This window comes from Octopus sinensis, linkage group LG10 (assembly GCF_006345805.1).
Source record: "Octopus sinensis linkage group LG10, ASM634580v1, whole genome shotgun sequence".
In the NCBI taxonomy this organism is placed as follows: domain Eukaryota; kingdom Metazoa; phylum Mollusca; class Cephalopoda; order Octopoda; family Octopodidae; genus Octopus; species Octopus sinensis.
Window position 1 is genome coordinate 13,658,025 of NC_043006.1, and position 16,272 is coordinate 13,674,296.

Consider the following 16,272-nt stretch of genomic DNA (forward strand, 5'->3'; position numbering starts at 1 on the left):
ATAAGGAGACGTGCATTAGAAAACTGCATTGCGGATTCGTTGGGTTGTTTGTTTTCACTTGAAGCAGAAAAATTTTTTCTCGTGAACGACAGTCCGATCTCTATTAATTCTCAAGCCTATGAACCTTTTCTATACTGTTGCTGTTGTTGTTGTTGTTGCTGTTGTTGTTGTTGTTGTTACTTTTGCCCAAGGTCAATCCTGATAGATCAGATCTATGATCAATGTTCCGTTCTTAATCGTTCAAATTCTTTGTATATCGGAATATATAGCAATAAACATTTCCGAAATTATTAACTGTTTATCGATATATATATATATATATATATATATATATATATATATATATATATATATATATATATATATATATATATATATATACATATATATATACCGTTGATATGCAGTATATATCAATATTGTATATCAGTAAATATATATCGACGTATCTACCCCGATATCTATACAGCTATATTTAGAGATGCAGCGATGTACATATATGGATACCGATATATCTAAATATCGATATAGCTGTCAATGCAGGCATACATACATACATACATACATACATACATACATACATACATACATGCATACATACATACATACATACATACATGCATACATGCATACATACATACATACATACATACATACATACATACATAACAATATGTTTACTCCTATTCCATTGTTAAGACAGCTTCGTGTATTTGCAGGAAATTCCATTGATAAATTTAGATGATCGATCGACCACACGCAGGCTCCCTCGTTGGTTCTTACGATAACGTTGAATGGTTCATCGATGTAAACAACCGAGCACTCTATAATTAACGTGTGTTCGCTTATAATCAGTACTAAACATAATTCCATCCTCGGTGGATATGATTCAGAGAAATAGAAGCTTCCAGAAGGTTCAGCATGAATCACATTATGTGCATTTCATAAACAGGGTGACTTCAATAAATGGTGTCATAATGTTCCTTTTGAACATTTGTAAGGTTAACACTGCACAAAATAATATGGGAAAAGAGGAAATTAGAGAATCAGGGATCTGGAAAGGAAGAAGTGGACGTAGTAATTGGCGAGGAACCGAGGGTGTGTGGAAAGAACAAGGGTGAGGGGAGAAAGAGAATCGAATGAGGCAGAAATACTTGACTAAATGCGGCAGGAGCTTAGCCAGCGCTGAGAAGCAGAGATTTTTATAACAGTTGCAGAAAATGTAGAGATCATTTGTCTGAATAATATGCATGGAGTGCTTGGTCTGACAATGTATATTGATTTGGCGGTTGGCTCAATAAAATATATGCAATTTACCTGAAATGGTGTTATTTAATATCTTTTAACTTTATATGTGACCACAGAGAAAGGTTTTTAAGAAGTGTGTGCCGCTTACCATTCAGAAACATGATTAGACATAGTACGCATAGTTTTCAGAAGTGGAGGCGCAATGGCCCATTGGTTAGGGCAGCGGACTCGCAGTTATAGGATCGCAGTTTCGATTCCCAGATCGGGCGTTGTGAGTGTTTATTGAGCGAAAACACCTAAAGCTCCACGAGGCTCCGGCAGGGGATGGTGGTGATCCCTGCTGTACTCTTTCACCACAACTTTCTCTCACTCTTACTTCCTGTTTCTGTTGTACCTGTACTTCAAAGAGCCGGCCTTGTCACTCTCTGTGTCTCGCTGAATATTCCCGAGAACTACGTTAAGGGTACACGTGTCTGTGGAGTGCTCAGCCACTTACACGTTAATTTCACGAGCAGGCTGTTCCGTTGATTCGGATCAACCGGAACCCTCGTCGTCGTAACCGACGGAGTGCTTCCAACCAGTTTTCAGAAACGTGGACTACCAACAAGAGTTTTTGAAAATGAATTAAGACCAACACAAAGAGCCAAGGAAATGGGAACGCTGAAGGATAAGTGGGGAAGCAGCAGGATAGGAGTGGTAACAGGTTTAACGGACATTACCTGGAAAATAAAAATCTTAAAATCGTCTTTTGTGGGACATGTGTTTAGAAGAAAGGATAATAGATGGAATAGAAAACTGACAGAGTGGACAACACATCCAGAAAATAAAGAGGGAGGGGAAGACCGTGCAGATGTTGTAATGAAAACTATGTTCAATTCTTCGACGCCCAAACATGTATGAGGAAAACACTAAACTATGGTTGGTAGAGAGAACATACTAAGGCTTTCGTCCATCAGTAGAATGAACCTGTTCAAGGATGATATCTCTTATGATAAAAGACAGATTTTCTCTGCCTGTTCCCATGTTTCTTTTTAATACAATTCTACAATATAGAATTTTTTCAATTGGAATTTACCTATGATTTTTCCAAGTAGATTCGATTGGGTCATGGCATGTAAAGTTTTTTTCAATTTGACCCCCAATTAAGCAAAAATTCGAGAAAACTCAATATTTTACGATTTGCCTCTCTCATTTCAAGTGGTTTACTCCTTCCATTACCACCACACTTTCTCCTACTTTCTCTTTGCAAGTGTGAAACTATTAAAGTGAAAGTATTATATAACAGGGATGAGCCATTAATAGTGGTCGTCCTTTTTGCTAGAGGAAGATCCGCTATGGTCTTATATGCTACACCACTGGTTTTCAATTCATATTAATCAAATTAATATTCAGTTTTCCCCCTTATTATGTATGTGTGTGTCTGTGTGTGTATTAGCAATTCGTATAAAATTGCATCAATGACTTGAACTTGAATAAGTGGTTTCACATAAATGGAGATAAATTAAAAAGGTTCGTTGTTATTATTATTACTGTTTGACTATTGTAATCACGTTTGTTGGTTCCTCGTCAGGGAAACGTTGTTGTGTTGCATTTGTTAAATAAGTGTAAACCGTAACCCTCCCCATTTTGGTTATTGTTTAAAAATTGAATTGTGTCCCTGTTTGGGAAAATTGACAATATTTTCACCGTCTTTACGGAAGCATTTTTGTTAAAATGCCTTCGATAGAAGAAAGTCCAAAAATGAATTTCGCCGCAGCCGTACATTTCTATACAAGATGGAGGACAAGATCCAATTGATCGAAATTACAAGAAGCGGGCCTACAATTCCAGTCTGTTATATATTTTGAGTATTGTTATCACTAGCGATATCAAGATATAACTTTGTATTTTGTATTTTATGTGTAGATGTATATATATAGATGTACATGTAATATGTACACATATATATATATACATATATACATGCATAATATATCTACCCATACACACATACGCACACACACACACACATACATAGGGGCAGGTGTGGATGTGTGGTAACAAACTACGTTCCAAACACATGGACCTGGGCTCAGTGTGGTGACTTGGCATGTGTCTTCTGCTGTAGCTTCAGACCAACAAAAGCCTTCTCAGTGGATTTTGTACATATATACAGGCATACATACATATATATACATGCATGTTCTATATTACCCATGCTTCATTCCCCTCTTGCCTACATAGGGCATCCATTCTCTTTTAACACAGCATGAAGTTTTGTAACAGCACATCCGCTGCCGTTCGTGGAAAACGAAGAGACCCTATTCACCTGCGAACGTTTTACACCGCCTTCCACGACTATCAAATTCTTACAATTATGAGAACAATAACATGGCTCTTTTCAAGGCAACCTCGCATTCAATTCTTACACCATTCTACGACGGGGTAGGAACCCCTTTACACGGCTTCCTATACACTTACAAATACATTCATTCGCCGTAAACCTATATCAATATTTGCCTGAATAGTCATCATAATTCAGTGCAATCATTAACAGTACTTTCAAGCAATTCAGCCCCGAGCATTGCCGGGCAATTCTGCTAGTATATTAACAAAGATAAACACAAGTATACATTTTTAGTTCTTGCATACGTTTGGACATTGTTGTTATTAATAACTCAGCATTAGAATGTTCCAAGTGAATTAGGATGTCTAACTGCAAAGGATCATCAAGGGAAACTTTATTGTATTCCGAAGATACAGTAGTCATCATACGTCCAACTGTACACACATGAGATATATTAAGAAAGATTCATTTATTCATTGTTGGACCGTGGTCGAGACAATGGAATTTACTATGTTACGCCAGACTTCACGGCCCATCATAGCATTGCGGAGGTCCTGTTGCTGGATGCCTGTATCTCTGGAGATTACATCAGGGTAGGAGAGTGTGCGCCCTCTGGTATCGCGAGCAGATGGCTTCCAGATGAAAAGAGTATAAATTACCTCGTTTTAAGCTCTACAACAATGTCCAGCAAACTGGACTCTTCTACCTTTCACTAGAGATGATACTGGTAGTAATTTCCCATATATTTGTACTTTGGTTGGATGACGCCTCCACGCGCGCACACATTATTAGCCATTTGAAAAGACTATGGAATTTATAATTAAAAATGAAGATGGTGGTCAGAATTTGGATAAATGCTATTTAGTGAGCGCCTTCATTCCCATTCAGGGATTCATTATGGATATACGACGAATCCTTGAATGGAGATGATAGCGTTCACTGAATGGTATATATTCAAATTCTAACCACCTTTTTTTTCTATTATTACCTCCGTGTTTAGCGAAGGGGGAGGTACTGTTTTCGGTCGCGTTTGCTTGTTTGTCCGTGGACAAGATATCTCAAGAACCGCTTGATGGATTCGGATGAAACTTTCAGGAATGTTTGGTCTCGTGGCTGGCACGAACCGATTAGATTTTGGGATCGATCCGATACCGGACAAGGATTCTAGATTATTTTTTGTTTTATTTACTTTACTTTACTTTACTTTACTTTACTTTAGATGAAGTCTTTCAAATCTTTCTCTGATTACCTCCCTTATATTATATTATACTATCTCCCCTATAATATATACATACATATTAACACTTTACAATATACTTACATATATACATAATTCTATACATCGATCTAAAACTATAGGAATACTAAAGGAATGCCGGAATTTAAGAGAAAACCGAAAGGTCTCATGCTATTCATTTAAAACGGACAAGGATTCTGGATTAATTTCCCGGTTCTTTTACTAATTTTTGAGAGCGGTCGAGTTCATTTTTAGTATTTTCGTTTGTGAGAGCAGTCGAGTTTATTTCAGATATTCTCATTTTTAAATTCGTCTCCGACTAATCCTTGAGCGGTCGTTGGTGTTGCCTTGGCGGAGGTTTGCGCTCTCTGAGTGCTTTTGTTAGTATATAAAATTTGTCCAGCACTACAAACAGTATGTACATACATGTGTGTGTGTGCGTGTGTGAGTGTGTGTGTGTGTGTGCGGTATGTGAGTCTCTGTGTGTGTATGTGTGTGTGTGTGCGGTATGTGTGTGTCTGTGTGTGTGTGATGTGAGTGTGTGGTGTGAGCGTATGTGTGTATGTATGTAATTGACTGATTCCGTTGACTTTGACGGATGAGGTTCCATCAGCCAATATCATAGCTGTTAGACTACCCTCAATGACCATTATTTACATTATTTACATTTGACGGATATTTGTCCTCATCTTGTTTGTTGTTAACACAACCTTTCAGCTGATTTACCCTTTAGCCATCATCAGGTGACTTAGGGAAATTTCGAACCTGGGTTATTATCATTATTATTATTATTATTATTATTATTATTATTGTTGTTATTATTATTATTATTATTATTATTATTATTATTATTATTATCATTATTATTCAGTAGTTTTATTTTTTTATAGCGTGCTTTCACTTCACTACCGAGCGCAGCTCTGTGTGCCTTAGGTATGTGCTGTGATTTGTTGTGATGCTCTGATGGTTATTGTATGGAAAGTATTCTGCGTAGGATGTGTGCATTGCCTAGTAGTGCAATTTTCTGTATATTATATGTGTTTGTAAGTCCTGGTGTTTTTGTTATGTATTTGTCTGAATATTTTTTTATCATGCCTAATGCACCTACTATGATAGGAATTGTTTCTGTTTTCAGATTCCACATTCTAGTTACCTCTATTTCCAGGTCTTTGTATTTTGAAAGTTATTATTATTATTATTATTATTATTATTATTATTATTATTATTATTATTATTATTATTATTATTATTATCATCATCATTATTATTATTATCATCATTATTATGAAAACTTTTGAAGTCTTTACGTAGGCCTCTGAGCAGGTATCGTCAAGCTTTTGGCAAAATTTGATGCTGATTCTTCGCTCAACTTTCTCTATCATTTTCAATGCGGTGACCACACACTACACGCGTTACGTCCAAGCACTGCTGTACACAGCAAAAGTAAGCTACAAAGATAAAACTTAATGCGCATGCACAGCAGAGTTTAAGGTCAATTTCTGCCAAGCGGCTTCACTCTGGGTGCTTTAGCTTCGTTACTATGACAACAGTCCGAATACTTAGTGATCAGACCACGTGTATGTATGTATGTGTAATGTTGGCAAATGAAATAAGTATAAAAATGTGCATTGTCTGTTTAATTAAAAAATTCTATATGTGGCTGAAGATTGCTCGACATTTGAAAACTGATGTAATACAGTGTTTAATAAAATGAAGTAGCATGAATCGATTGTACTACACTACCTTGGATATCCCTGTTGCTTATTTTGATTACACACACACACACACACATATATATATATATTATTAATTTTATTGATTTTGTGGTTTTGTTGTACTTTAACCCAACCGGAAACAGCTTCCGTCTCATTCGTTTATAAGAATATACATAGCTTTAAAGTATCTTTGAAAGACTTTCGCATGTATTCTTGTTAAAGCAAAAACAAACAAAATTACATGTTGCTGTAAGCCATTTAATACTTCACTCACATAACGCTAATTCCTTCCTTACGATTCTTTAAAGATACTTTATTTCAAAGCAGTAGTGACAGTTTAGAATTTATATTTTCCATAACTTTCCACCCTTCGTGTTCACTATCGGGCCTCAATCTGCTGAAAAACAGAGCCAGCTTTTCTTAAATTGCACCATAATTTTGTAAAATAAATTAATGACATATGGGGTAATTTACTACATGTCTAAACAGATGTGATGGCCAGGTCTAGAATGTCCACTTGATCAAGGCTGACTTGGCCCTACGCAACTATGAAAATGTTATGGCAGATTTAGGATCTTATAGGGAGTTATGTAGGCGAGGTATGGCTAAATGGGAAAGTAATCCGGGGTTCGATCTCACTACGCGAGATCTTGCGCTAATGGAATTCTTTATAACTTCGGATCGATTCGTATCTTGTGAATGAAATCGAGTAGATGGAAACTAAAAAGAAGCCTGCCGGGTGGATTGTTGCTGTAATTCAGAAGTTACAGCTTTGTGATACACTGTGTTACGCACTTTGTCACACTAATTCTGAAAATGAGAAGTCTGTGGAATACGCATCAGCTTAGACGTTAATTGCGGAGTAGGTAATGCAGTTGATCGAAAAAAAAAATGTAGCCTCATCGTCAAACGACGGAGATCCACTACCGCAAGCGTTGGGTTTCCAATTACAATGACAGTATGCATGCCTTTGTTTCCCGATGTTAAAAAACAAAATATTTTGATTCTATTGTTTGAGAGGAATTGAAGGGGATTTTTATGAAAGTCAGACACTGTATAAGTAGTAAAGGTACACGCATACATACATACATACATACATACATACATACATACATACATACATACATACATACATACACACACACACACATATATATATATAAAAGACATGTACTTCAAGTTACTTTTTCATTATACACACACTCACAGTGAGAGAGAGAGAGATAGATAGATAGAAAGGGAGAGAGAATATCTATATGTATATATATATATATACACATATATATATATATATACTTATATATATATATATATATATATATATATATATATATATATATATATATATATATATATATATATATATATATATATATATATATATACATATATACACACACACATACACACACATAAATATGAGCATTGCATATAGATATATATAAATACATATATATACATATATATATATATATATATGTATGTATATATGTATATATATATGTGTGTGTGTGTGTGTGTGTGTGTGTGTGTGTGTGTATACTTTGAAAGCCTTTTGGGAAACTTCTTGTACTATGTAAAACCACCTGCTGCTTTACGTTTTTACATCTTAGTTTTTTTTCTCATTATTTTGCCCTCTGTTATATCAAAAAGAAATATATAAAATTCTTCGCTTTCTTGTTTCCATTATTTTAATAAAGCATTTACTTTCTCCTAAATAATACGTGTTTTGTTTTTTAATTATGTATTCTTTATATAAGATCTATACTTCGTTATACCGTTTACTATTTATTTTTTTGTGTGTGTGTGTGTGTTATATCTTTTTATGTCTATGATGATTATATTTTCTATGGTTTGATGAGGATTCAGGGCAGATGTTTCTTATCTTATTTCTACAGTCGTCAACATAAATAAAATTAATGTTTACGAACCATTGTAGTACAATGTTGCTAATTCTTACGAATGTGAACCGGCAGAAGTATTAGAACTTCAAACTAACTGCCTTGTTTGTATTTATTTTCACTATTTATGTCGTGAGTTCAATTCCCGCTCAGGCCAACTTTCCCTTCTCTCCTTCCCTAGGTAAAGATATAAAAACCGGACTTGAGTGGTGAACTGGCGGAATCATTACGGTATTTATTTCCCGTGTATTTCATTCTTAGTTCAATTATCACCATGGTCTACAACACACTCTATATACATAACCATAATTAACTATTTCTTTACTACCCACAAGGGGCTAAACACAGAGAGGACAAACAAGGACAGACAACAAAGGGATGAAGTCGATTACATCGACCCCAGTGCGCAACTGGTACTTATTTAATCGAACCCGAAAGGATGAAAGGCAAAGTCGACCTCGGCGGAATTTGAACTCAGAACGTAGCGGCAGACAAAATACGGCTACGCATTTCGCCCGGTGTGCTAAAGATTCTGCCTGCTCGCATAATTAACGATGAATAATATTAAAGCATAATTTAAGATGAATAATACTAGAGCGACAGCGATTCGCGATTTTCGATCAGCTGATAACAGACGATAAGCAGAGGCCGATGACGCTTGAACATTCGATATCTTAACATATCGTGAATCTGTATTAATTACTTTTTAACACTCCGTTTTGTATATACATACACATATACATACGCATATATTTATACATATGTGGAGGCGCAATGGCCCAGTGGTTAGGGCAGCGGACTCGCGGTCGTAGGATCGCGGTTTCGATTCCCAGACCGGGCGTTGTGAGTGTTTATTGAGCGAAAACACCTAAAAGCTCCACGATGCTTCGGCAGGGGGTGGTGATCCCTGCTGTACTCTTTCACCACTCTTTCTCACACTCTTTCTTCTGTTGGCCTGCTCGCTTAGCCAGCGGGGTGGCGTCATTCGAAGGCTAAAACAATGCGAACGCATTGTGACCAGCGATGTGTAACAACATCTGATGGTCTGGTCGGTCACGTGATGGTGATGGTGATGGATATTTATACATATATACAGGCAGAGATGTGAGAGCGTGGTAAGAAGTTTGCTTCCCCCCAATCACATGGTTCCGAGTTCAGTCTTACTGCGTGGTACTTAGGGCAAGAATCTTCTACAATAGTCTCAGGCAGACCACAGCTTTTTAGAGTTGATTTGGTTGATGGAAACTGAAAATTAAGGCAGCGAGCTGGCAGAAACTTTAGCGCGCTGGGCGAAATTCTTAGCGGTATTTCGTCTGCCGTTACGTTCTGAGTTCAAATTCCGCCGAGGTCGACTTTGTCTTTCATCCTTTCGGGGTCGATAAATAAAGTACCAGTTTCACACTGGGGCCGATGTAATCGACTTAATCCGTTTGTCTGTCCTTGTTTATTCTCTCTATGTTTAGCCCCTTGTGGGTAGTAAAGAAATAGGAAACTGAAAATACCCGTCGTGTATATGTAGGTGTGTCCCTGTGTCTGTTTGACTCAACCACCGTTTGACAACCGGTGCTGGTGTGTTTATGTTCCGTAATTTAGCGGTAGGCAAAAGACCGATAGAATAAGTACTGGGGTTGATTCATTTGACTAAAAAAATTCTCCAAGTCGGCGCCCCAGCATGGCCGCAGTCTAATGACTGAAACAAGCAAAAGATAGAAGATATTCATGCATAAACTACCGGCACTTCGTCGAGGGTTCCAGTCGATCCGATCAAGGCAACAGCTTGCTCGAGAAATTAACTTGCAAGTGGCTGAGCACTCCACAGACACGCGTCCCTTTAATGTATATCTCAGGGAGCTTCAATGAGACACAGAATGGGACAAGGCTGGACCCTTTGTATTAGAGGTACTACTCATTTTTGCCAGCTGAGTGAATTGAAGTAATGTGAAATAAAGCATCTTGCATCGATCCGCCGGTAATCTGACTCATAAGCTTACGATCGTGACTCAGATATCTATAACCATGCGCCTTCACCTATATATGTATACAGATATGTCGGTTAACTTTACCTATTAGTATAATTACTACTCTGATCTCTTCTTGAGATTTTACAACTTGCTACTTTGATTATACATACATACATATATACATATACACACACACACACACACACATATATATATACACACAATAATAAATGCGCCCTTTTAAAGCCTAGCCAGGCACATGGTCCTGGTTTCCAGGTTTCCATGGCGTATGTGTTCCCAAGCTGGGTGGGACACCAGTCCATCACACCGTTACTCATTTATTGCCAGCTGAGTGGAATGAAGTGTTTTGCTCAAGAACACAACGCGTCGCTCGGCCCAGGAACCGAAACCACAATCTTACGATCATGATGGTGACACCCTAACCACTAAGCCTTGCGCCTCCACCTTATATATATGTATATATAATAAAATATTAGGGAATAAATCCAAACTTACAGGGAAAAATCAGATTTAGGATTGAATCCAATTTTATAGTAAAATATTATATTATATTAAATTAAATTAGAGATAAAACCACTATTAGGCAAATCATACAATGAAAAACTTAAGCCAATCCATAAGATTAATTAATTTATATTATTTAAATATATATCAAAATTATTAAAAAAGATAATTAATTATCTTTTTTAATAATTTTGATATATATTTAAAATAATATAAATTAATTAATCTTATGTATTGGCTTAAGTTTTTCATTGTATGATTTGCCTAATAGGGGTTTTATCTCTAATTTAATATAGTATATATATATATATATATATATATATATATATATATATATATATATATATGTAGTGGAGGTGCGTGGCTTAGTGGTTAGGGTGTCAGCATCACGATATATATATATATTGTTCTGTTAGGAAGTAATTGTGTCCATTGCTACTTAATGCTCTTCGGGACTTAGAACATTACAGTGATTGATGTAAGGTAACAATTGTATGGAAAAAAATAAGGGCAAGTAAATTCCGAACTGTTGACATTCTAAGGTGAACAAAGACTGGGGAGAGCGGCTAGTCTGAAGCCGGCAACGGGTGAAGAGAGTAAAAGAAACAAATCTGTGGGATAAGTTTGATGGCAGGGCAGCATGCGACATACTATTACTGAAGAACAAAAGCCATTGTTGTATCAGGAAGAAGGTAGAGTAATAATCGCTAGTGTAACAAATACTAATTGGGTTATATATAAGAGACTTTACATGGTCTTGTTTACTCTTGAAAGTGTAGACTTCCACTATTATTTCTCAGTATCTTTGGAGCGAAACGTTAGAGATTTCAGATAAGCCGTTAAGTAACAACGAAATTTATCGCTTAGAAAGTCGGATCTTCACCGATAGAGTAAAGAAGTGTAAAAGATCGATAAACAAAACTAAGCATAAGGAGTCTATTTACCTGATAGCATGTATATAGGAATATATGAATGAGGCAATCAAGTCTTACCTTTACAGCTGTTTCGGATAAATAATAACCAGTGTCATAACCAAATAATAAGTAAAATAATAATGTATGTCCATAGATCAACACAGATTTTAGATATCCGTGATGCAACATCATGTTATTCTCATCAAAAGATTCTGGCGATTAACGTAATGTGAAACATTGTTTATATGGAAAACTGAGTTAAGAGAGATAGAATGGGAGGTAAAGTAAGAAACATAAAGAAAAATGGACAAGATGTAGAAGGGTGGTTAGTGGCGTGCAGTTTTTAATTAGAAGACATCAGTCGGTGGCATCAAGAAGACAGAGGCATAATAATCGGAGATATTGAAGTGGAGAAAAGGAAGGTATTAGCTTTATTAAAGAGAGTGTGGTACCAAATGATTGTATCACATATACTCTTCCAAAGAAAAAGTTTATCTCTTATGAAGGAATAAAACTATAAAGAATTCATCTTATAAGACGTTCTAAGATCTTTTCTTTGATGACAAACTAGAGAACTAACAACTCTGAAGCCATTATACTTAAATTGGATTAGAAATATTCGAAGAATTTTCGCTTGACTACAAATCAGAAATGTGATAAAAAGGACAACTCTGAAAACATGCTTGAAATGGGTTTGAATCTTAACAAAAACTTCTTTTCTAAATTGACTTATATATGTGAAGTCCGTTAAAGTTTTGCCTTGCTAAATCATTGACAATTGAACGCTCAACGACCAGAATTAATAACGATACTAAATCCACACGCAGTTATTCATCATAATTTTCTGTACGTTCATTTGATTTATTCAACTGTGCATAATGTTTCGAATGCAAGGAAGTTTACAAATAGTTTATTATTTGCTATACATATTGAATGATTTTATTCATTGTACATATTCGATCATCCCATAAATAATGCAGTTTTTTAAAATTATTTTCTATTATTTTTCAAAATTGAAATAAACACATACATGCACACACACACACATAAAAACACACAAACACGCAAACGCATGTATATGCAGTATACATACATACAAACGTACACACATACATATATACATACGCACACACATACATACATCGATACATACATACATACATACATACATACATACATACATACGTACGTACATACATACATACATACATACATACATACATACATACATACGTACATACATACATACATACATACATACATACATACATACATACATACATACGTACGTACGTACATACATAGATACATACATACATGTGTATGCGCACACACTGACCCACAGACATGCGCGTGATTAGACTCGGAAACTTTGTGAAGAAACATTTGACCCAATTTACTGACCAGTTAAATACTAAGGATGATGTTTTCGACTCTTCTCTCTATACCAAAACAAAAAATGTAACCGCATGTCACTATATAAATATGATTATTAGTGATATTCTGAATATAAATATGATCATTTTCTTTTTTCTTTTTCTTTTTACTTGTTTCAGTCATTTTGACTGCAGCCATGCTGGAGCACCGCCTTTAGTCGAGCAACTCGACCCCGGAACTTATTCTTTGTAAGCCCAGTACTTATTTTATCGTTCTCTTTTGCCGAACCGCTAAGTGACGGGGACGTAAACACACCAGCATCGGTTGTCAAGCAATGCTAGGGGGACAAACACAGACACACAAACATATACACATATATATATATATATATATATACATATATACGACAGGCTTCTTTCAGTTTCCGTCTACCAAATCCACTCACAAGGCTTTGCTCGGCCCGAGGCTATAGCAGAAGACACTTGCCCAAGGTGCCACGCAGTGGGACTGAACCCGGAACCATGTGTTGGTTAGCAAGCTACTTGCCACACAGCCACTCCTGCGCCTATTAGTGATATTCTGAATATAAATATGATTATTGGTGATATTCTGTCTTTGAAACCCAAATGAATGCTGCGTAAAATATGCACGTAAAAAATCTGACAGGAAAAACCGAAACTGAAAAATCCAGGAAAATATGCAATATCAGAACCGACTGGTCATTTATGATCAAACTGACACCGTTTCTTACATCCCAAACAACTCATAAAATTCCAAAATGAAAACATGTTTTATAAATAATCCTATTCTAAACATTTGTATTCTCTAGCACACAATCGGACACTGTTGTGTGATAACTAATTTCATAAGGGACTATGACTACAAACTGGTTTCGTTTGTCACTTAAAGGTAGCATTGTCTCCATATTCTACTAATGCCTATGGTAGTTATTTATTCAAATCAATACCTTTTCATGTTCTGCTTTCTTGTCAAACTATCGTTTTCATGTCTAGTTATCATGTCTAACACTCCCTTTCATATTTTGTAATATATCTGTGACCTGTCTGCACTATATCTGCTGTATTGTTTCTTAAGGGATCCAGATACCATCGCAATCTAGTAAGTAATCAAAGTGTCTCAATTTTTTCTATTCTGTGTGTTGTTTACTAACGTTATTGAACATGGTTCAACTTTGTAACGAAGAAACACATGAACACTTTTTGTATCATACTACTCGACAGAGAAGACATTTTGAAAATGGCTTTAATGGAGGTGAAATTATATTTAACGAAACACTAAGTTTTTCCTATTCATGTATAATACAAAAGGTTTTCATAGAAATATTTCATTCTTAGGTATTATTACTTCAATTCATTTTCTTGTTCTTTTCTCTAGTTTTTGTGGCTATGTTCTCTGGTTATTCTTTTGTATAAGTATTATTATATACCTTCATCCGTCTATAATGGCTTACATGAAATTTCCACTGAATGAATAGATAGATAAATAAATGAATAAATATATCATATAGAAACGTTTTGAGAAGCTACAATAAACTTGCTGAAATTACAGAAAACTTATAAATCTGTATTGAAATTCATTGATGAAAAAAGCCCGAGGGTATATATTCTTTATACAAACATTCTACATGACAGATTCACCCATTAGTTAACTGCATTTGACAGATGAATTAAATGAACCATCGTAAAAGTTGTTGGATGGAGAACCAGTTTCCGTTGATAGATTACAAGGTTGAACAAAAACAGTTAATATTTCTTTAATATCCTTAGAGATTTCGAGAGCTACAATAGACATTTTCATAGTATTGTAAGTATTCTCTACATCACCATACTCACTCCTATATACTCCATCTATCGATTTACTCACACTCAATTTATTACGACAGAAACGGGTGAGCATAGGTCGTATTGCGCCGTGGTAATATTGAAAACGTTACTATATACTCTGAGCTCAAATCTCGCCAAATCCACGAGATTTGATTCAAAATCTCTACTTGAACATCCAACAATACAAGGATAATAAAATACAAGGATAATAACATAAAGTAATAATCAGCCTTATCCAAAATGTAAACTGTATTCAAATAAGAATTTATGTGCAACACACTTTTGGGTAAAATGTTTTTGGAGTAAAAATGTGTTTATGCTAATAAAAGTAACATCTTGCATAATGAGCATTCTGCTATGCTGAACAGTAATAAACCAGTTTAGTACTAGTTTGTTATTGAGATCTTTGCTTTTTAGAGCAAAATCTGTATTTGCGTCATTCTTAATACCTTCACTCAATTTTATCAATTACTAGCATTAAAGACCCGTCGTTGCCGGGTCATAGTGCTAGTGCATGTACATATGTGTACATATTACATGTACATCTATATATATACATCTACGCATAAAATACAAAATACAAAGTTATATCTTGATATCGCTAGTGATAACAATACTCAAAATATATAACAGACTGGAATTGTTAGCCCGTCTCTTGTAATTTCGATCAATTGTAAAGAAGTGTGGCTACAATCCAGCCTACCTCTACTTCGGAGGAGTGGGGGGGGGCATTTTTAATTTTTATCCGGGACGTCCTACGTCCCAGATATAAAGGTAAAAATAAAATATTTCCACTTTGCAAGTTCGAGTCGAGTACTCCCTTGCACGCTTCGTTGACTCAAACCTTGCTTCTATTGTGGCGAATTTACCGCCTCTGATTAGATATCTTTCATAGTCGCACCAAGACACTTTTCGAAGCTGCTTTCCTCCAGGTGTTCAAATCTTCTTTTTTCTCTACATGGTATACTTTATAGACAATAGTCTTTTCTTTAATTTAATTTTTTATTATCCATCTGGACTATTCCATTTCTGCACGCTAATTTTATTTTTAATTTATTCCCATTCATGTGAAACCACTTATTCAAGTTCAAGTCATTGATGCAATTTTATACCAATTGCTATTTTAACTTTTTTTATGTTACGATTATATTATACTTTAGTTTGATTTTAATTATTACTTACTACATATAATTCAATTGTTATTATTATTTTTATTGTTAAAGT